This window comes from Dermacentor albipictus, chromosome 1, assembly GCF_038994185.2.
Source record: "Dermacentor albipictus isolate Rhodes 1998 colony chromosome 1, USDA_Dalb.pri_finalv2, whole genome shotgun sequence".
Classification (NCBI taxonomy): domain Eukaryota; kingdom Metazoa; phylum Arthropoda; class Arachnida; order Ixodida; family Ixodidae; genus Dermacentor; species Dermacentor albipictus.
Genome location: NC_091821.1, coordinates 343,117,483 through 343,142,185, shown reverse-complemented (window position 1 = coordinate 343,142,185; position 24,703 = coordinate 343,117,483).

The following is a 24,703-nucleotide window of genomic DNA, read 5'->3' as shown; positions in this document are numbered from 1 at the left end:
TCTAAACTGGTAAAGTCATACCAACTTAGTGTGCGCTGATTTAGAGTCTGAGTGCAATATGCTACCACTGGTTATGCGCTACCTCAAGATTAATACTCTCCGAGTTCTTTGTTTCGCTTTTCTTTTTTTTTAATTGTGACCTGTCATGTTGTGTTGATTCATGGGGATCCACATTTAAAATGCATATTGAACCGATACCGAAACTATAGAAGCGAGCACTCAGAATAATATCCAACACTAGATGTAATGAAACCCAGTGCTTCATTCTTTTATTAAATGTAAATTTTACATTTTCACATGGTGCGGCAACCTAATATTGCTGTTATCGTCCACGACGTCATTGAATACGACAACACCTCTTATAATCAAACTTTTCTTTTTCATCCCGCCTTACTAGCCGCTCCACATTACACCACGTTAATCTTCCGCCTACTGACAATGTTTATGGAGCACAACTATTGCAATTTATTGGAGTGAAAGTCTGGAATTAGATACCGCGCCACGTAAAAAAAGCAAAAGGATCTTCAAGCGCACTTAAAATATACCTGCTCCAGAAAAATCGATAGACCTACACACTCCCGCATGCATTTAGTTCTGGATCACTTTTCATTTCATATCTTGAAATATTTATTCTCCACTGGAAGTTTCATTAACATGTATACCTTATTTTTATTGTCATGCATTTAGCATTCTATTATACTGTAATTGCAGCGTGCGCAGCATCATCGCGTAGCTTGTGTTAATTGTGTTATCGTGCACTTTGTTTTCCTGTTATCTATTACCTGGTACTGATTCACAGTTCATGTTTTGTTGTTGTTGATCATGTTTCGTTTGCTTCGCAGTAGAAATGTATTTCCTACTGAATGTTCGCGTTTTAAATACAACTAATTGCTTGGGCTTACATATCTTAGTTTAGACCACTACTAGCCTTTGGCTATTGGCCTAATCTAACCAGTGTTGCGTATTTTCATGAATTATAATCAAAATGCCATGTAATAAAGAAAGACGGAAAGAAAGAGAGATAGGTGGGTGCTCCCGCGCTTGCACCTCGATGACGTCTTTGACTACTACAAAACGAAAGAGGCGATGAGGAATGACCGTGACATTTAGAGCTACAACTTTTGTCGACTCTTGCGCTATTGCGTATTCTATAAGAGAAAACTACATGAGAAATAGGGAAGCAAATAGAGAAACGTCGCATGCTGTGATATGTTGCGTACTGGTGTAGCAATCCCACGGGAGCAACTAGCACAGCCGAGTGGCCTCGCGACCCTAGAGTATTCGGCCGTACGATAATGTCAGCTTATCGCAGCCACTGTTGCCGGGAATCTCATCCATGGCTCAAGAAATGTGGTTGCTGTCACGCACAAGGCTTTAAGTGAGTGACGCAGCTCATTACAATAGTGCTCTAGCTCTTGTAGGAAATCGTAGTCGCGCGGCACATCGAAGAGGGCGAGGAAAGCGATGGTCTCACGACCGGCAGAATGCTAATATTAGCCTTCTTACGTTGAGTTCACCATGTTTTGACGGGCTATCGCTATACGCCAATATACCCGGAAGGAGTGTCATTTCCCACATCGTATTTTGGTGCCGAACGACCGGAATATCAACCAGTGACTTTGCCACGATCACTTTACAAACTGCTCAGCTCAGCTCTGCGCCCGCGTTGCGAGCCAGGTTACCAGGAGCAACTGCACCAAAAAACATGAAAAGCAGTTTGTAAAGTGCTGCACCGGTGTGGTATATGAAATACCTTTGACCTGCGGGAAAACCTATGTGGGCCAAACGGGCAGATGCGTGAATGATCGTGCAGCTGAACATGTGCGGTCGCTGAAAGAAGGAGGTGCGCATCTTTCTCATCTTTCGCAACATTGCGCAACTTGCACTGCGTGTGACCGAGCCGCCGAACATTCGCCACGAAAGCAATGCCAGTACTGCAAGAAGTGTGAACCACGGTTCAGAGAGATAAAGATTCTTGGCAGAAGCAGGGAAACAAAGGCACGTGAGGTTTTGGAAGCCTTCCATATAAAGAAAAGAGGAAAAAAGTGTGTTAGTGATACTTCCATGACCCTCTTCAAAACCGAAATATCCTATCTTGAACGGTTTGGCAGATGATGCATTATGGTCATTGTGCGCATGACGGTGATTTTCCTTATATTTGCAGAATTTTCGGTGAATAAAGATAGATGAAGTTGGCGCTTATCCTGTGTAGTTCTCCCTACTTGTGATCGTCTTCGTTGGCGCTGTTCCTTCGTAATTCAAGCACACGTGTATGTGGGAATAAAGGGCTCGGCGCCAATACTACGAACTTCAGCTCGCTATAGTGAAGCATGGTTGCCATATTTTATTAACCTCGTTTACTAAGGATATGCTTGCGCTCGGCAGAACAAATTTTTTGCACGTGCTCCTTAAAGGAATGCCGCGAGGCCTTCCCCTCAAGAGTATGTGTGTGAAATGGAAACGCCCTTTCAGCAGGCAGCTGCATTGTTGTTTCCATCATCGCTGAACTCATTATAGAATGTTCTTTTCTACCAAGTGCCGTACAACTAAAATAAAAAAAATGTACTGCAGATGTCCCACTCAGAACGCATCCGCAAAGCCGGTACCCCCAAGCGCCCAAGGCAAGGAACTTACAGGAGAAAAAATTGCGAATCTTGTAATCAAGTGCTATTTCATTCGTCCTCTGCAGCTTTCGAAACTGCCCCAATTTACACAGAACGTAGATGATGCGATTGACACTCCACAAAATTTTCGGTGCTTTTATGAGTTAACACATACGAGAGATGATTGGAATTTCGTCTATGATGCGAAGCTGGCACGCCATAGTTGGGGTATTATTATACGCGGCAAGCCTTGCACTGCTCCGTCTGGTATAAGTTTGAGCAAATATGCAAGAAAGTGGGTTACTAATCTGCTTTAGATAGAAAGAAAACGTTCTTGAATGTCGGCTCTAGTCTACGTCGTCTTTATTTAGGGAGTGTGGCGCTTTCCTGTGGTAGAAAAGTACTTCGACACGGCCTATTTTTTCGCTCTCCTATCCACCATTTCATTTCTTGCCATTGCCTTCAAATAATTCTTCTTTTCAGCTCATTGCTGTTCTATATATCAGTGGTAGACATGGCGTCAGGCAATCATTGCTCTGCTATTTTTGTTGCTGGATTCAGAGTGTTTAGATCACATTCACGCAATGTTCTACTGCAGCGATAATTTCCAATAAACATTCACAGTTGTTTGTCGCGTATTTCCCGTCTGTCTTATCCCAAAAGTCTTGTGTATGCTGCTTCCCTGTGGTGATATTACTCTTCAGGTGCAGTGCATGTACTTTCTGTTGAAGAACAGACAAAATCTCATTATGCACAGTTTCGTGCAGTGTCACTCTGAGTCAACCTTCACAGGTACGCAAAAAGCAACCCCTGTTTAGGAAAAGGAGAGTTCTTTTAATCTTGAGGTGGAGCAGCCCAGTGGTATAGTTTTTCCTGTGGCCCTCAAGGCCTTAAACACCACAAATTGCATCTCGCCACCAGATACATGGGTCAGTGCGAAAGTGCATAAATAATTCATTTCATGCTTAGTCCTGCTCCAACTAATGCTAATGCTTTATTTCAATAGGGCACCGGCTTCCGTTTGGGTGACAAGAAAATGGGGCTCCAATCATCGTTGAGAAGGTGGTTGACCAGCGAAGCTGTTTGACGCAGCCTTGAACAATTGATCAATGCACTACAAGAAATGACTGACAGTAAAAAAATTAAGTACACCACGCCTAAAATATCCTTTTTTGAAAGAATATTGACAACTGGGTTGTGTTCTTCAGGCGTCCTAACTGTGCGTGGCTTGCTTTGGACAGGAACCACTGCGTTCTGCCTGGCCTGAGCTCGACGCCATTGCGCATATTGATGTTGATGTTGCCGTCGCCACTCAGTGTGTTCACCCTGCTCTTCGTGAGTCCTTCCAATGCGTGGCCTTTCCATAGCGCTATCACAAGACAAGTTAAATCCATTGCCAGGCGGGCTCTTTATTCACATATGCAATTGCCGTGACCTCACTTCGTATGCAGTAAGCTGCAGCTGCCGCTTACCGGCAACTGTAGCTGATGCAACCATAATTTTTACCAGGCAACGCATGCAGTGATCGCTACGTGCTTCGCATTTTTCGAATGCGCGATATCATCTGTCAAGCGGTTATGACGCTTGTTTTGTGCTTTGCTGTATTGAAACGAATGCTGGGGTATGTCTTGCATGCGTAATTCCAATGGATACAGGCACTTTTCTATTGAATTCTTGATATTGTTTTCTTGTTCAACGGAGACAAAGAAACCATGGGATCCGAGTAATAAATGGCTTCACTGTAAAATCGATCGCAAATCTCGTGTTCAGCATAGCTGGGAATGAGTGCCGAAGACGAGTACCAGCTTTCTAATATTATGGATACAGCAGATGTGACTGTGTCGTGCCCGCTTTGCTGTTGCAGTTCTCGCTGCAGTACGGTTCATCCCGTCTTCACGCAATTCTCATTCTCCAGTACACAGCAGCTAACTGCAGGTAACCGCTGGAAAAGCTCACCACCCTTGATTTATATCTATCAAATTCCTGTCAACAGCTTGTAAAGCGCGCTTATCTGCATAAAGACTTTTCATGAGACAAAGACGTCTTTGTTCAAAACCGAAAAAGTTTTCTCAGCAGAAATGTTGCCAAGAAATGTTACCAAGCACTTGCTATTATACTGCCTAATGTCCTACCTAAATTAAACAAGAAAAATAAAAATGCTATGAACTCCCACACCCAAATTTTCTGATCCCCTATTGCGAACTTTGCTTTTGTACGTCTTCGTATTTTGTCGTTTCCCTACTATTCTTACACCAATCCTCCAATCGCCTCTTGCTACTCCCTATTGCGGACATGTTTACTTTTCAACTGCTCTCGCTGAACCCAAGGGCTTCAAAGAGGCCAGTAGCGCCTAAATCGACCGCTGGGTATAGGTCTTCACATTCTAATAAAGCATGCACCATCGTTTCTCTAGCTTTACCACAGCAAGCACAAGCTTCTTCTTCCTTCTTACATCTCGCTTTATAGGTACGCGTTCTATGGCATCCCGATTTTGCTTAGAAAAGTAATGAGATTCCCTTTGAGTTATCATAAATTGTTTCTTTCCTGATTTCGTTTTTTCCTCTTAAGTAGTTACTCATGGCAGGTTTCTTTTCCATTGCCGCCACCCATGAGATTATTTCAGCCTCTCTGACTTTCCGCTTGACGTTCTTTGTTGCTTTGTTGCCCACCGCTACAGGCCGCATACTTGCTGGTAAGCTGCGGTGGAGGCGAGCGCCATCTGGAAATCTTGCAAGGAATCGCGCGCGCCGCTTTATGGCCCTTCAGATTTGCACGTGCAAATCTGGGAGGCCATGGCCGCTCTAGGAATGGTAAAAACATTGGAAAAGAGGTCCGTGCTTTTTGTTTAGTTTTCGCATAACAGAATTATGTTTTCTAGTATATTCAAATTACAATCCTACGCTTTCATGTCTGTACGTTGTCTGTAAGCCAAAATTTATGAATTTTTTACCTATTTTACCTCGAGAAATTCAATTAGTTCAGTAATTTCCATGCGCCACATGGAGGGCCTGTGTGGTTGGGTATGCGTGGTTTGAAAATCTTCTTGCCGTGGCGACGTCCAACGATGGACTCAAGGCACGGGATGCCAACGGCGGATATTCTGCGTCATGGGGCCCTTAACGCTCTCGCGTTAAAAGCACCTTCTGCGTGAGCGACGTGTTAGTTGCCAGTTCGCTGAGCGCCCCTTTGTGGCACTTGCTTAATCGTCGGTGTTTGTCTTCATTATCTTTTTTTATCTCATGCCTGCATGCTCGAGCGCGTTGACGACAGCGTGCACGGTTCGCTTCCGCGTGTACGTCGTGACACTCGGTCCAGTTTATGGCGCCGACTCGGCAGGCGGGCCAAGGTCAATCGAAATAGGTCGCGGAGCATCGGGCGAAATGCGGTTCAGAACATTGTCACCGACGTCAGCAAGGTTAGTGGTTGTAGGAGCAGCGATAGAAGCGCGACTATGTTTGGAGAGAACAAACATTCAGAAAGAAAAAAAAAACGTTTCTTTAATTAAAGCGGGACACATTGACATTCGTTCAACAAAAATAATATTCCTTAGTAATTTCATATATGCGTGATGAATAAAGGAAAGACAAATCTGTTTTATTTGTTCTTTATCAATAAACACTTTTTCAGCGCCCATCGTTGACGCCGCTACCGCTTGTAAAGCAATGTAGCTCTTGAAGTGTTCAGAAAGGCGCGCTCGCGAAGTTCACCTGTTACAATACCTAACATGTTGTGCTCTTTTGCCTGTCGACGTGTGTCTGAATTTGGTGACTCGGGTAGCTACATCCTTGCTTCCAGTCCAAACAAAAGTAGGGAGTTACGACCACCAGATAAGTGCTTACTTTAGTTGTTTTCGTTCGACTGCACAGGCCAACAAGCTTGACGTCAGACGATAGAAAACGGAACTCTGCACCCAAAGATTTCGTCGGCCTCCAAAGAAAGTATGTTCTGTTCAGGGGTGCGATTTCTACACCCGTGCGGCTGTTCTTTTCGTGCATCGCTTTCCCCGCTGAAAGCTCGAAACGCCCATCAAGTCGAATGGGGGAGCATTTAAACACACACCTCTAATGGCAGACGAGCAAAACAAATTTCGTGCCTTTGAGAACAAAATGACGTCACTTTTGTTTTTAACGTATATGGCGTCACATTGCTTTTCCTACCGCCAGAGGTGTTGCCTCCTCGTACAGATGCCACTAAGCCCCATAAACAGCTGATGAACTACCATGTTTTGAACGTATGGGCATCTATTGAAGCTTCCCTACCAGTTATATTTACCTTGGGTGGGCCGGCTAATGCATCACATTGGATCTTAATACGGTATGTCACTATCGTGAGAATACAGTTCTTGCAAAACATTTGCAAACAATGTGTAACAAATTCACGTAATGTATAAAGTAACATACAAAATATACCTGCTTTGGATATTCTAAAGGATATAGTTTACAGAATTGTAATATCATTTCCTGTTGCAGAGTTACGGATTTGTAAACTTTATGCTTGTATTTTTTTTAACATGACCAGTTTCTGGAAGTCACTGTAAAAATATTTGAGGCCTTAAATCAAAATTTCGTTTCCAACAGTAACCATGATTTACTCGCTCCCTCAAACGCAACAAAATTAGTTAAAATCGGTCAAAGGGTTATTACGGAAGGTTATTTATAATTTATATAAACGGCATTGCTTCTAACATCGATAACTCTGTTACAATAAAATTGTTCGCTGATGACTGCGTGATGTATAGTGTTGTCAAGAGCTCCTCTTGCCAAATACTACTGAACAATAGCCTCTGTACACTCGCGGACTGGTGCGAACGAAACGGTATGCAAATAAATTTTGATAAAACCGTTGCCATGACAATAACCACAAAGAAAAAGCCACTGTCTCATACGTACCACATTGCTAATAAAGCTATTCAATCGGTAACGTCTGCCAAATATTTAGGACTAACCATCACAAGCAACTTAAAATGGGACAAACATTTGAAGAACGTTTGTACAACAGCGTTCAATAAACTTTGCTTTTTGCGCAGGAAGCTAAAAGACTCGCCGTCAAGTGTTAAACTCGAGGCATACCGCACTTTGGTTCGACCAGTCCTTGAGTACGCTTCCGCAGTATGGGACCCATACTACGTTAAAGATATCGCACAAGTAGAACGAATTCAGCGCCTGGCTGCTCGATTTATTGTGTCTGACTATCGGTCTACATCATCTGTTACTGACATGTTGCAGCGACTGAATCTGGAACCCCTCTGTGTACGCCGAAAGATTGCGAGACTAAAGATGCTTTATTTGATATATCAAAACAAAATCGGTCTCCCGCGCGAAACTTATCTTTCCCGCTCACAACACAGATCTTCTAGAATTAATCACTCAAATGTTATCCGCCCGTACTTTGCGAGGACGAAAATGTTTCAGAAGTCTTTTTTTCCGCTCACAATTGAAGAGTGGAATTGTCTGCCAGCGTCTGTTGTTGATTGTGCAAATGTAGATTCCTTTGTGAAATCTTTGTCATTGCACTTGATGTAACCCTCTCCTGCTAGGGCAGCATTGCTGCCTGCAGTATTTTGAAATAAATAAATAAATAAATCTCAGACATTCCACAAGATGTTCGGTGTTTTTATGCGACAACACATAAAAAATGATTAGAATTTTGTCCGTAATGCGAAGCAGAAACGTGATAGTTATGGTATTATTGAAGGCAGCAAGCGTTGCACTACTCCGTCTGGTATCGGTTCTAGCAAACATGGAAGGAAATGTGCTAGCAATCTGCTTTCGAGAGGAAAAAAAAAAACGTTCTTGAATGTTGGCTCTAATCCACGTCGTCTTTTTGGAGTGGCGCTTTTCTCTGGTAGAAAAGTGCTAAGACACGGCTTCTTTTTTCGCTCTCCTATCCACCCTTTCATTTCTTGCCATTACCTTCAATTAGATTTTTTTTCAACTCCGTGCTGCTCTATAAATCAGTAGTAGACATGGCGTCAATAAATCATTGCTCTACTTTTTTGTTGCTAATTTTAGAGTTTCTTGGTCACATTCGCGCATTGTCCTACCGCCGCTATAGTTTTCAGTAAACATTCACAGTTGCTAGTCGCGTTTTTCCCGTCTGTCATATCCGCAAAGTCCTGTGTATGTTGCTTCCCTGTAGGGACATTGCTCTTCAGGTGCAATGCCTGTATTTTCTTTTGTATAACAGACGAAATCTTAGTATTATGCAAAGATTCGTGCAGGATCACTCTGAGTCAACATTCACAGGTACGCGAAACGCAATCCCCTGTTTAGAACGATGAGAGTTCATTTATTCTGGAGGTGGCGTAGCCCACTGGTGCAGTTTTTGCTGTGGCCTTCAAGGGCTTCAATACCACGAATTACATCTCGCCACCAGATGTACGAGTCAGTGCGAAAGTGCATGCGTAATTTCATTGCTGCTTGGTCCTGCGTAAAACTAACGTTAAGCTTTATTTTAATAGGGGACCAGCTTTCATTCGGGTCACAAGAAAATTGGGCTTCCATCTACAATGAGATGGTGGTTCACCAGCCAAGCTGTGGTATTCCCTAATCCGATTGACCAACGTGACGTAGCCTTGAACAATTGTTCAATGCATTACATGAAATGATTGACAGCAAGATAATAAGGTTCACTGTACCAAAACTTCGTTTATTTGAAACGATATTGGTTACTGCATTGTGCTCTTCAGGCGTCCTAACTGTGCGTGGATTGCTTTGGACAGGAACCGCGGCGTCCTGCCTAGCTTGAGCATGACGCCATTTTGCCACTTACCGTGTTCACCCCGCTCTTCGGGAGTCCTAGCGTTGCGGGGCCTTTCCATAGAGCTATCACAACCCAAATGAAATTCGTTGCTAGGCGGGTTCTTTATTTACATATGAAATTGCCGTGACCTCACTCCCCACTTCGTATGCAGTAAGCTGCAGTTGCCGCTTACCGGCAACTGCAACTTATGCAACTGTAATTTTTACCAGGCAAGACATGTAGTGATCGCTACGTGCTTCGCATTTTTCGAATGCGCGATATCATCTGTCAAGCGGTTATGACGCTTGTTTTGCGCTTTTCTTTATTGAAACAAATGCTGGGGTATGTCTTGCATGCGTAAGTACAATGGATACAGGCACTTTTCTCGAATTCGCGAAATGGTTTTATGTTTCGACGGAAAAGAAGAAATCATGGGATCCGAGTAGTACACAGCTTCGCTGTAAAATCAGTGACAAATCTCGTGTTCACCATAGCTGGGATTGAGGGCCGAAGACAAGTACCAGCTTTCTAATTGCATGGATACAGCAGATGTGACTGTGTCATGAACGCTTTGCTAACTACAGGTAATAGCCTGTATCGTGCTGCTTTGCTATTTACAGGTAACTACATCTTACTGCAGGTCACCTCCGGAAAAGCTCACTGCATTCCTTTATCAAATTCATGTCAGCAGCTTGTAAAGCATGCCTATCTGCATAAAGTTGCTTTGTGAGGCAAAGCCATCTTTGTTCAAAACCAAAAAAAGTTTTGTTAGCAGAAATGTTTGCCAAGGCTTTCTGGCATATATCGCGTCGTTCAATGTGAACGCAAAATATTAATCAAGTACTTAAGAGGAAGCTTTATCTCGGGGGCTCCTTTCTAAATTCATGGGAAAGAAGAAATTGCATTGTTCTGTATCCCCCCCATCGAATTTGATAAACTTCTTGCATTTAAAAGAAAATGTTGCAATCGTATAACGGTTCCAAACGGAAATTTTATGTAGGCCGTCGATGTTTATAATCCATATTATCTTGAAATCACAAATTTTCATAAAACAAGACTATCCAGTTTACAACTATGTAACTCGGCAACAAAACTTACATCACAACACTGTAAGTTGCATCGTATAGTACGCATAAAGAGGTCAAAGTGTAAAAAATAAACATGGCTTTAGGATGTTGTTTGGGGAGGAAGCTTCATTGTGTGAGTCAAAGGCGCCTCCGAGGGCAGCAAGGAAGGGACAGCAACAGTCACTACACGCAACATATATTCAAAAATCCTAAATGCAAGTAGAAAGGCAATGGACATGGGAGCAAGCGAGACCAGGCGTCCTTACACCGCGTTCAGAGCGGCTACCACAGTGCACTCACAGTATGCCTGATGTTGCGCCGCTCGACGAATTGGGCAATAGGAAACGGCAGGCGAGCTCTCGCGGACATTGTTTCCTCGGTTGGTTGACGGGAGCTGAAGACGTGTCGTTAGGAGGAGCCCTCGTACGTTGGCGCTCGACCAGATCCCTGCGACAGCTGTTGCTTTCCCGAATATTGATGTCCGACCCAAGCAAACGCGTCTTCCTCGCTCCGCTTCTCAGGTCAGTCTAACTTCCGAAGTGGTCTCTTGTCTTCTGAAGCAGGGTATGGGTGCGGGTTAGTTGGTATTGCACTGCAAACTTGACTTACAGCGCGTGCGTAGACAAAAGGCCCGAAAGGGCTTTCATGGTCGACGAGGACTACGACAAAAATTTGGAGGACGCTTGAGCTTTGCCTTTAAGAGTAGAACGAGACAGCATTCAAAGATGAAAGTGATTCTTGTGCATCCCGGCAACTGCAACTTATGTAACTGTAACATTTACCGCGAGACGCTGACAGCGAACGCTATGCACGAAGGCGAGGTTTTTGGTAGAAACGCGGCCTCTAGCGTGGGCGTCGATGCGGCGGGGGCGAGCGCCATCTGGAGATGTTGCAAGAAACCGGGCGTGCGTTTATGACTTTTGAGATTTGCGCACGCAAATTTGGAAGGCCATGGCCGCTCTATGATTTGTAGAAGTGTTGGAAAAGGGGTTTGTGGTATTTTTTTAAGTTTTCGCAAAACAGAATTGTGCTTTGTCGTATATTCAAATTACAATGCGACGCTATGATGTCTGTAGGTTGTCTGTAGGCCGTACTTTACGATATTGTTCCGTAGTTTACCTTGAGAAATTCGATTAGTTCAATAATTGTCTTGTGCCACATAGAGGGCCTGCATGGTTGGGTATGCGTGGTTCGAAATTCTTTTTGCCGAAGCGACGCCCAGCGCTAGACGCTGGTTGCGCACCTTCGCATTCTGCAGGAACGACGCGTTATTTGCCCATTCGCTGAGCGATCTTTTGCGACGCTTGCTTAATCGTTGGTGTTTGTCTTCTTCATTTTTCTTCACTGCACGTGCGGCACCAGCCATCCCTCGCTTCCACGCTCGAGTGCGTAGAGAACCACGCGCACGGTTCGCTCCCGCGGGTACGTCGTGACACTCGGTCCAGTTTATGGCGCCGACTCAGCAGGCGAGCTAGCTAATGCATCACAATGGCTCTTAAATAGGTGTGCCAATATTGTATGAGTAGAGTTCCTTCAAAACATTGGAAACATTAAGTAAGAAATGCACGTAAGGTATAAAGCAACGTACTAAGTATACCTGCTTTGGATGTTCTAAAGGATGCAGTTTGCAGAACTGTAATATCATTTCCTGTTCAGTGTTATGGATTTGTAAACATTGTGCCTGTATTTTTTTTAACATGGCAAGTTTGGAAGTCATTGTAAAAATATTTGAGGCCCTAAATCAAAATTTCGTTTCCAGCAGGTACTCTAATTTACACGCTCGCTCAACCGCAACAAAATTAGTTAAGATCGGTCAAAGGGTTATTTCAGAAAAGCATTGCTACGCTTTACATGTATTTGAATAGGCGACATCGGAGGAAGACCCGTGCTAAACCGTCTTCTTGAGCCTGATTTATTTCAATATTGCAAACAAATATTTAGATGTGCCGCGCAGGACGCGTAGCTTGTGCACAGGCACCACCACCGAGTTCACTGTGTTGCCTTTCAGGCTCGAAACCGACAATCACGAGTTTGACAGCCATGGTCAAGCATCGCTGTTAATCAGAGATTCATACGCACCGCCAATGATTGTTATTGGGTAATCTAACTTAGTACGACATTGAGGCTGTTTTTAGCCACATGAAGATGCCTTTTTTTTTCTCTGTTGGTTAAATAACTAACGTAGTTCACCAGGGGCTCTTCTATACCATACAGCAGCTAATACGTAGCAACAAAAAATGGTAACAAGGCATATTGTGGTTGTCTAACTACAATATGCAGTGGCTACAGTGGCTCTGAAATTTATCAGGAGATTTCTTGAGTGGTCTTGAACTGAAAGAAGGAAAGTTGTTATTGTTATTTATTCCTTCGCAAATTTTGATATGCTCCTGCTGTCTTTTGAACGCTGGCGCTTTGATTAGAACATTTTGGGATACCGTTCATATCGCGGTAATCTATTGCGACTCTTCATAAAAAACTATTATATACGGTTTCGTGTTCACAGCTCTGCATACATTTACATCGGAATTTACGTGGCAGCAGAATGCTGACATTGCCTGGCAGCAGCCTAACTACAGGAACATCGAGCCACCAAGAAACATGTCGCTCTGTTGGCTGTAACTAACGCAACTGCTTACGTTCGGCATTCCGTAGCTCATATAAACGCGTCTTACATGGGCTCTCTGTCTTCGTTATTCTTCAATATTATGCAGAGTACCACGACACTTCACTGAATTTGCATGTTAGTAATTACAGTGTGCTCTTTTTTTCTACTACAGGGACGCACTGGCGAGAGTTCGTTGAACAGTTAATTAACAAATGAATTATTAAATGTAGCTTTCATCGTCACGCTCTACATAGAATTCTGTTGTTTTGCATTGGCATTCTTCTAATAAAAGCGAATGCGTCGCAAAAGTGATTCGGCAGTCTTATGACTCAGTGACATATGTCAAGCATGCATGGGAGGCACGTGCAATACTCTAACGAACTCCACCAGTCATTTGCCGAGTGCGCCTTACAAAATTATACATAGTTTATTTGTAGGGAGGCGGAGCGGATCACTATAGCGAACTCTGGCTTGCTACTTTACGCTGGGCGATTGGGATGCAGAATAATAGTGGAGATGATAATGATAAATAATTACGTATATGCATCTCCGCCACGCTGCGGCATCTCTAAAGTTATGTGTCTAGCCCAGTGGTCTGTAAAGATGCTAAAGCTGTCCTTATATTTACGGCTGCGTTGCTTGCGTTACGCAAAGGATCAAAAACAATGACAGCCTATTCTGGTCTGCTAACCACGTGTGCAATTGAAGATTCGTTTATGTCGGTCTCGCGTGAACACCGGACAAACGAAACGTATGTGCGAAAGTGTTTCTGGCACCTGAAAGGGTTCACCATTTGAACCAGTGTCACCGCAAGCTGTGAGGTGTGTGGAACGTCTTGTCAACACGACACCAAAGCTATTCTACTGCAACATATTTGTTTTGTTATGTGTGGGATCCTAGAGAGCATGTATGAAACTTCATTTCTGGGAATCACTTATACAGTCGCCTCTAGCGCCAACGTGGTTCGGTTTATTGTTCAAACGCGGAGTTGCGGATGCACTGAAGAGTCGTCAGATGCCCACTTCACAAGCATCAGGGCTTCGAAGTTCGAAAGAATGCAACGCAGCTAACACAAGTGCTCAGGCTGAAGCAATGTTTTCTGCACAATATGTCAACTTGTCTTCTTTCCTTTTTCCGGGCCGTTTCTTTAGAGCAGAATGTCGTATCAAAGCTCGTTCCGCAATATTTTCAGATGATCAAGGACTTGCGCGAGACCATCTGTGCATGCACAGTGCACCAACATTTACCTATAACACGAACACGTAGCCACTCAAACTTTACGACATCCCCTTCTATAGGTGTCGTCGCAGCGTCGAACATGTGCGACTTCATGCTTTCCTTTTGTGCTATGTACGAGCGCATTTACGTATTATGAGTACGCATGGGTTTCATCACCATTTCGGACATCTGCAATCATTGATGAGGTGCAACGTCTTTATCTTTGAGAAGCCAGGGTGCAACTCCTTTCACATATGTATGTCACAGGAACGCCAGGCCTCCTTTCCATATTTCGAGCGTCAACAAAAAGTCCTGCAAATCCCAACTAAAATGGCATTCACTTTTCTATGTATGGGACGGTGCATCTGCCTCAACACTCAGGCTGACGGCACACTCAGGCAAGATTATAATTCGCGTTTCTCTCTCCGCGCGTGCTTCTGTGTGGAACGGCAGAAGTGCCTTTCGTTCGGCATCGTCTCGCTTCTAGATGCGCTGAACAAGTGATATCTCTGAAAGGCTAGGGATGAATGCAGCCTCCAAGGCCACCGGTATATCGTCGAGCCAATGCTTTCGGATTCTTGAACACATTGAAAGCGGCGTGGAACTTGATCATAGGCTTTCCGCCATCTCTTAGTTTTCTCTTCAGTGGAAACGTGCCAGTACAAACGAATCCGAAACGCGTCTTCTAGCGAAAGTCGTCTTCCAAAACGAAAGAGCGAGGCTGTCGGCATGGCTCGCAAAACTTCGATGAAGCTTTTAGGCTGCTTTACATCACGTGTGCGAAAGGACATATGCATGCAAGGTGTCGTATGCGCAAGGAGTACGCATTCCCCACCGCTTCTAAATGGGGCTTCCTATTCCATTCAAGAGAACAAGTATTGCACGAAACACTCTTGAGTAATGCGAGGGCCGGAATGGGTTAGGAGAAAAGGTCTCGCTTTTATATGGCAAAAAGGAAAAAGAGAAAAGTATACAAAGAAGCAAGCAGTAGATGTAGAAACGACAAACTTAAAGCCACCTGCGCAAACCGAAGTCTAGAAATGGTCAGGAACTCTCCGGCACCAGTTAATGATCCCCGTTCATGCAAGGAGATGAGAGAAAACGCCGCCAAGCGTTATGACCATCTTTCCAGCACCACAGATGAAGAAATACGAAGAGCAGACGAAGAAATGGGCGCTGAGAGACGTCCGTTGCCCGTCGACGATTCCCTTCAGCTCCGCCGCTTCAGTGAAGTGGAAATCACTTTTCCACTAGTTTCCAACCCCACATTAGACTGCCTTTCACCAGACCCCCTCTCTATTCCTGCTTCTTTTTTTTTTCTTTTCTGTGTAGGAAAATTGTTTGCCGCTCTTTACGCCCACTGGTGAAAAAGTCTGTCGTGGTACCACGGTGCACGTAGAATACGTTAACGTTATCTGAAATGGTGGTAAATGATGTAATATCTTTCGCGAAGACCAAAAGCTTTCGTTTTCTTTGGAGAGGGCGCAACGGGCGGTGAACCCTGCTAGACTTCTCGATCAAGGAGTCTCCTAGCCTTTTGGGGAAAAGCAAGAACAGCTTTCTTCGCCAGATAATGTACCCCTAAAATTTTTCATAAAGATGCATACTTCTGCTTTGGCCCTACACAAATGTTGCTCGAAGCTTGATGTGGTGATAGATTTCTGCGTACTGATTGCAGACGCTATGGATCAGTCATGCAGCTGTGAGCGTCGGTCCTGAGGCACGCGTGCCAGAAACGAACGTGCCGTTTTTATTTTCATTTTCTTGACGATGCATTGGTGATCTGCAGATGCTTGTGGCCATCAGGACCATATAGTATCATGTACGAGGCATTTTGCCACCTGAGACAAGTGGCACGTGGTCAGCTGCCCAGTTACTGCAATTGTAAACTGAGCCACTTGACCGTGATTCTGAAATCTCAGAAGCCTCCGCTTGACTTATCGTCCTATCGTCCGATTGCACTCTACAGCTGCGTAGGCAAAGTGATGGAAAGCATGATTCCTGCCCACCTAGAATGTTATCTCGAACGTTTCAACATATATGCCGACACCATGTTGGGGTTTGGGCGAATGTGCGCTTCTATTGACAACGTCATCTACCTTGTTACGTGCGTCAAAGAGCAAAAATGCCTGAAGCACCTGTCAGTAGAGCTCTTTCTGGATGTTAACCGTGCATCCGATAACGTTACCCATGAAGCCATTACAAGCGAACTGCAGGCCGTGAGAGTTTGCAATCGCATGTATCAGTGCATGCATGACTACCTAATTGTGAAGTATTATCTTTTGCTGGAGAATAAGATAGCCCAAATTCGGAACACTACATCCTTCCGGGAGCCCCGCAGGGGGAAGTGTTGAGCCCAATGCTGTTTAACCTCGTCATCATGGTACATGCTGAATGCATACCACGGACAGTTCACCTATCCATATACGCCGATGACATATGCATCTGGGCCTCTGTGGTGACTCGACATCAGGTGCGGATTAGGCTCTAGAAGACGGCTCTCAACTCCGAGCATGCGGCCTCAGTGCATCGACTGAAATATGCGTGTTAGTCACCTTTGTATGGAAGCCAATGTACTCGTATTCAATTTCTATCAGTGGTGAAACTGTGTCTTATGTTTAAACTCACAACTCCCTCGACATCGTCATTCACCACAACCTCTCATGGAACCCCCCACTGCGTCTACTTGAAGACGAAGCTTTCTGGTATTACTCAAGTGTTGAAATTCTTCCGTGGGAAAACTTGGGGTGCGCCTGTGCATATCATGTTGCACCTGTACAGATCCCTGTTCTTAGGACTTCAGCGTTACAGTCTTCCGGTTTTATCAGACACATGCAAGAGCAACATTCGTGCTCTGGAGAGCACACAGGGTGGAGCTTTAAGCACGTGTCTTGGTTTTCTGCAATGTACCGCAACATCAGCAACAATCCCCTTCACCAGACATCATCTGCGTTCAACTCGCGTAGCAGCCGACTCGCTCAGGGTACAAATCCACCATCTTTTAAGGATCTGTGACTATCACTTGGCTTCCCTGCTCGCACAGTGAATCCGAACTATGCTTTCGCGACTGGTCAACCCTTACCACAACAGTATTACACACAGCGGGTGAAATCTTCATTTATCATTTGGTGTCTTCGACAACCTCATGTTTGCCTGTCTATTCCAGGAATTACTAAGAAAGCCAATCATTTGTCAGTGCCTTTGAAGCAGGTATGATGTTGCACTTATTGCATGAAACATACGGCGACTGCATGCATTTTTATACTGATGTTTCGACTTCGCCTACCAGATCAGGAGCCATTTTTGTCATTCCAACAAAACGGGTCACAAAGAAATTTCAGGTGTCGCACATAATGACACCTACAATGGCAGAACTTGTGGTCCTCGTGCCGCTGTGAACTATATGATTGACCAGCAATCAGAAAAATGGTTGATGTTTTGCTACTCAAAAGTCTTAATCAATTCTCCGGATGCATATGCACTTGATGACTGCCGCAACGCCCCCGATAATTAACATTTGGCCTGTCATTAGCATTAGCCTGTCAGGTGTTAGCAGAACGTGGTGCCCAGCACAGTAGAGCACAACATCTAATTTCCGCAGACAGCACTCGCCTGCTCGAATTCCTATTTTCGGGATTGAAGCTGCTTGGGAACGAATGGTTGAACATCATGGAGAAACTGACCCACCTTGACGCGCGACGAAAGACAGCCGGCCTTATAAGCGATCTTTACGCATTGAAAAATTTTTAAGACGGGACACTTGAAGTACTTGGGGCCCATCACGTGCAAGCTTAATATCCGATGTTCGCTTGAAATAGCCACGTAAATGCCATATATGACACTAGTGGCCTCTTCGCCTAGTGGAATGGTGCTACAGACGTTCATTCCACCGATGATGGAGACAGCGCCTAGGGAGTCCGGCGCCTGAGGGAGTCCAATGCTTTCGCGGGGCCATGTCCCGACCGCGGCGGCCGGACTTCGATGGGGGGCGAATGCAAAAAACGCCCGCGTCCCGTCCATTGTAGGCATGTTAAAGATCCCCTGGTGGTCAAAATTAATCCGTAGCCCCCCGCTACGGCGTGCATCATAATCAAATCGCGCTTTTGGCACGTGAAACCACAAAATTCGTTCATTCAGTCCAGTACTTGAACGACATAAACCGCTACAATTCTGTGTTAGCTCTAACTTAATTACATTTGACAAAAGTGTGCCGAGCTGAACAGATCTGGATTTTAATTTATATTTTTTATTTGTTTATTTATTTAGTCTATAGCTATAGGTTTCATGTCCCTCGAGAGAGAGAAACAGAGGTCAGCATTTATTTGCATTAGGGTGAGGCATTTTCCTCGTAGGGTAAGCGCTTAGTTCAGGGCTTCATTGGCCCGAGGAATATCAGCTTCCTCGAGACTGCTACCCGGACGCAACTAAGTCGGATGGGGGTGCGGATGATTACATTTTCATTGCCGCCGAACAGAAAGCGACGTTGCCGCCTCTGCTCCCCTTTCATCACCCCCACCCCCCCACCCCCTTACATTTTAAAGAAAAGGTAACATGCGAGAAATAACAGAAAGGCCTGTAGCAGGTCACAGACCCTGAGCGATGGGCGCACTTCGCCTTTATTCGTATAGGAAGCATTCATATGTGAAATGTGGTTCAGTACCTATTTAACGACACATACGTGATTAGAATGGCAGGCTCAGTGGCATATAGCATTGATGTCAATTTAGAAACATTGAATATTCTTTAATTGCGTCAATCGGAGTCTAGAGGGAGCAATTTTCGTTGATCCTAGGGAACAAAGGACTCATCCAGAATACCTCGGCAGCCAATGCAGCCGAAGCAACCCAATCCAGATTTGTTTGCGTCCACGTGCTCTTTAAAAAAGAAAAATGAAGAATGCGAGAGCCCGTAACTTCAGTCTTGTATGCAAATTTATTGTGGGTTGCTTCAAACAGAAAAAAAACATAACACTCAATAGGAAAAATACAAATAACCAAGCCAAAATAACAAAAGCAGTAATAGAGCGCACAAGTGGAACGCTGCAAAACTGATAAGTTGCGAGGCGGCGCTCTAGCGTTCAAACTGCTGAGGCATGGTGACAGCAGCTAGGCAACTTAGAAGGTTAGCCTTTCTTCCTGTTCCCCCTTTCGGGCGAAACGCTACTGCATCAGTCCAGAAAAAGAAAAGACAGAGAGAGAAAACAACATACCAGGCCATGGACGAAGGAAACATATGCGCCGGCGTGATCGACCTGGTAGTGCCTCATACCACGAGAAACTGTGGATATCTTGCATGTATTGAACGTGGGAGGACTTTCAAGCGACATTCACAAAAGTTTGAACGCCTCGCGAAAGACCTTCGTGAGGCGTTCAAACTTTTGTACATGATTAGTACATGACGTGCCCCTGCGAGTTGGCGACACCGTTCTCAAGTCTTCGTTCTGCTTTTCTTTTTTTTTATGTCGTTTGTCTCGCCAAATACATAGCGTAGTAAATTTCTAATGCTCCGCAAGTCAGTCCGTCTAGATGTATTTTTTTTTTCTTGTGAAGGTGACTGCTTTATCAAATGACACAGTAAGTGCCCGCTCAGGCAGCGAAGTTAAGGTGCGTACCTTCGTTCCGGGCGTCAGTTCTTCTGCAAACTCTCAGACGATGGTCGACCTTTTCTTTGTGGTTAACACGGGAACCTCAGCGTGCGCACACTCTTATCAACGTTAGACCAGTGGTGAAGACAGAAATGTAAGATACAGTGTATTGTTTATAACCGCATGGTAGCTCCTATTTGGCGTCTGGAATAATACGACGTCATAAAGAAGACAACAAAGGAATAGGCTGGGTAGGGGAGGGGGTATACTGTAAGTATCCGCCTAGTGGATACGTCTATTTCGTCTGCTGCTGAACTTCTGCTTGGCTGGGCTGGAGTACTCTTCAGAAGTAGACACGTACCTTCAGGCAATCAGCACTTCACCAGCAGACGAAATGGACATTTCCACTAGGCGGACACTTACAGAGTATCCCTCCAAGAAGACGGAGACATCTTGCGTTAAACAAACTCTCATAAGCAGCGATCTGTGTTTATTTCCCGTATAAAAAAATAGAGAGACTGATTCTTATCCTGTCCTACACCCATGCTGTTAGAGTGAAATTCGTACTGTCGTCGTAGCGGATAACTACAGTGGCGATATTTCATCATGTGGGTTTTCCTTTACAGCAGGGATCTACACTGGCTTCGCCTGTATCGTAAGTTTCAGGAAATAAAGTTTACCGCTGCATGCCTGAAAGTTCCTGTCACGGAGAAACGTAAGCAGTAGGCGAAAGATTTTCCTTCAAACAATCTGATGCCCTTCTGGACACACAGCAATGTATGTGTACTCGTGCAAATCCCTTCTCTGTTGGACAGTCTATATAAAGGCGTCTTGCGGTGTTAAAATTTGCACGATATTTCTCACCTGCCCTGCATATGCGTGGTTAAGCTCATGGAACAGACAAAAGGTGTGCAAACACAGTCACCTTTAGAAACAATGCGGCGCCTTTGGAATAGTAAGCGCTGACTTCGGCTGGCATTACTGCAGTAAGATCTCCTCTATTAGCGTGACATTTATCAAAACTACCATGGCGCACTCCAGAACGAGATTCCAAGTGCGCATAATAGAGGGTGATGAAAACGTCTTCCAGCTGCCAAATCCACTACTGTCGGTCATGCCAGAATGAATGTATCGTTTTTAAACTGATCGCCTCCTTGCGAAAGCCGCAATAAGCGTCTCTTCTTTTATAGAAATGAAAACAAAGGAATGCATTGGGAAACTTCACCCACTTTAAAACATTATGCGTGGCATTGTTAACGAGCGAGAACTTCGTAATTCTTCTTTCCCCCAAATAATTTCTTGACAGTGATGTCTGAACAATTTATGGTTCAGCCTATGTGAGTAATCAACGACTATAAAGACCAAAGCATCTGATAAATATTCGTGTGAAGAAATGTGGGAACCGCCGCTAGCCCAATTGAGAACGCAATAAAAGGAAATAGCAGGCTTCAGGTATTTCTCCAGCACTGGAATCACTTACTGCAAATTAGAGGGTGGTCACAGCTGATGCCGCTATCTTCTCAAGAATGTTTGTTTTTTTCTTTGTGATGTTCAAAATGTCACCCTTGTCCGCTACAATAAAGGGGCCATTTGTAGCCTGCAAAATAGAGGTACAGCCGTCACCAATTTCAACGTCAGTGTGAAGCGAAGAACGTTGCACCAGTAGGAGTTGTCCAAATCAGACTCTCCCTAGTAACAGACTGCAGATACCAATCTCGAAGGCTATGCTTTTGCAGGCTTCAGGTGCCGGAAGTGAATGCAGGAGCGGGGAAACACGTCAGGACAGCCATATTTTGTACACCACAAGTTACCAGGCATGAATTTGCGCGATATCGCTCAGGTTAGCGTGTTTTCCTCTTAATTACACGTTTCCGCCATGACATGGGTTGGCACAGGGAAGGAAGATGGCCTGAAGGCGACAAGATAACGACAATGACTTGACTTGAAGGCTGTCGTCATCGCTGCTGTTGTCAGCACAGTTGGAGGGACGGGCGGACCAAGCAAAGGCAATTTCAATCTTTTAACTGCAGTAAAAACGCTTCTCGACCCAGCTGGAAGCTTTACTTGAGTTATAAAAAAAAGAAAATTTCGCTTAGCGTCTTGGCTGCCTCGTTTCCCGCGTGTGAGTGCGAGGATTTCTTGATGACATTCTCAAATGAAGACGCTTCGGACGACAACTTCGATACTCGGACGCTGTGACGAAGCCAAGCCATGTTGCGAATGCAGTCGGCGTTCTTAGCGGGTATGCTGACTCCCATGAGGGAATCGCGCTTGTGCGTAGTATTCCCACAAAGTTCTAGTAGAACGTAACGCACCACTATTGACAGACAAATATTCAAGAAAAAATAACAAACTTTCTCGCTAGGTAAATAAGTCCTGCCTCTGCGCACAAGATTTCCGCGTTTCTGAATTTTACGACATTCCCAATTACACGAACGAACAAGAGGTTGCCGTCAACTTCACAAAACCTGGTTTTGACTGTAATTCTGTGCCTAGAGCCAGTGAAGCAACGACACCACGACTCGTGTAAAGAAACCACAAACAGGCGTTGGAAGTCCGCTGTCCTTTATCGATGGTTTCACGAACTGCGGCCTTTCATCAGCGAAGCGCTAGCTGCCATAACTGCAATATTAACACAGACAAGTATAGTAGTTATTGCGTTGAGTGAGAATGCATTATGTTCAAAGGGACACAAAAAAGATACAGGACGCTTAAGCTGCGCCTTTAGCAGTGGAACGTGATAGCATTCAGAGATCTCTGACTGCTTTTCACGCTTCCCGACAACTGGCGCGTTGGTAACCGTTCACTGTTTACCAGGAAAGGCTGGCCGTGAACGCAAGGAATTGCAATTTCAAGGAACCGAGTGCGCCGCTCCGTGGCCCCCGAGATACTCACGCGCCGGCGCGCGTAAACGGCGGACATCGTGGCCGGTCTACGATTCGTGAAACGCTGGAAAAGGGGTCTCTATGAGTTTTCGCGTAACAGAATTATGTTTTCTCGCATAGTCAAATTACAATACGACGCTGTCATGTCTGCAGGTTGTGTGTGAGCCGTATTTTACGATTTTTCTTCGTGTTTTAGCTTGAGAAATTCAATTATGTCAGTAGCTTCTTTGCGCCATATGGAGAGCCTGGGTATTGGTGTTTACAAAATAGTTTTTTGCTGAAACGACATCCGACCCTAGACGCGGGGTGCCTACGCTGGATTTACTGCGACACGGGGCCCAATGCTATCGCGTTATCATTGACTCGCCATCCCGAGGTCTGCGAAGGGGGATGGCCAGCGAAGCTGCTATAAAACCATTAAAACGCCGTCGACAGTAATCTTAAATGTTTTATGGTTCAACCTAGCTTTAGCACCACGTGGTTGTTGAGCATTAGGATCTTGCACTCTTCGACGCTCATTCTATTCACGCTGCTCTTCGGGAGTCTTAAATTTGCGGGGCCTGCCTATAGCGGTCTTGCAATGAACTGAATGAGTTGCTAGGCAGATCCCCCTCTTATATATGAAGTTTGGTGATGTCGCTCACTGATTCGTATGCTTCTGTGCCTCTTTGCCACCGGAGTAGCTTATGCATCCGTAGTCTTCACCGACAAACACACGCAGGGAGAAGGAACGTGCCTCGCATTGTTCACAGGCACCTTATCATCAATCATGCCGTTTTGACGTTTGTTTTGTGCTTTTCTTTATTAAAATGAATACTAAGCTACGTGTTGTATGCCTGATTCCAAAAGAGATATGCACTTTTTTACTGATATTTTTTTGAGTTGCTGACGGGCACGAAAAATTTCGACCAACTAGAGGCTACTAGCTACGCTGTAAAAGCTTCGATCGGTAGGTGCCAATGTTCCAGAAATCACTTGATTTATGTTAAAAAGGGCAGACATTCGGCCTGCTTGCTCAATCGTTGCGTACGCTGCTCAACTGCAACGACGACACACTGCATAAACAGAAACGACGGAAACACGTCCTACTGACCATTATGTGCAAAAAAGTTTCGTTACGACCCCATCGTTGTGATCGTCTTTTCCATTCTCCCTGCTCGCCACCCCAATGCTTGGTGTAACCATGTTAGCAAGGCATTCCCTTGTGTGCAATAACCACAATGAACGTCTCGCTGACAGCTGGGGTCAATTGCAAGGAAAAACTTCAGTGCAAAAGAGGCGTGCAAATGACAATACAGTTTGCTCAGTCGAAAAGGGAATTCAATACCATCTACTGAACCGCAGTCTAAAGGGAGTCGTTCAAGCAAGCAGAAACGGTGGAATTGGCTTTGTAACAAACACCGCCTAGTCTAGTCTTCCCAAAAGCTTGCTATTGTATTTTACAGCGTATGCTGTCATGGGCTCATTCCGACAGCCGCTTCGGGTGGCGACGGCGTCCGCCGCCGCCGCTGCTGCCACCGGTGTCCGTGGCAGCTATCGGCGTGAATGAGAAAAAAAAAAAGACCCAGTTCCGGCCAGGATCGAAACGGGGCCCCTTGCGTGGGAGTTAGCTATTCTACTGCTGAGCCATGCCAGTACTTTCTTTTTATTATATGGGACCAGAATCTTAAGCAAAATAGAAAGAAACTCCCCAAAAGTTTAAGTTCATTGAAAACACATAAAAAAAAAACAGGCAAGCACGTGCGAACGCTCAATAAAGGCGTCCAGTCCGGCGCTGTTTTTTTTTATTATTATATGGTATTTTGGAGATGTTGTCGCCTTTAATTGGCGCCGGCTACTTTTTTTCACATAGGGATCTTTAAATATCGAATAAATCATAACAAAATAGTGAAATCATAGCAACACTAATTCCGGTAACATAAGTACGCTAATGTCACACTATACCTGAAAGACAACTCGAAATCATAAAAAAGCAAATGCCAATCACGTAAGAAAGACTA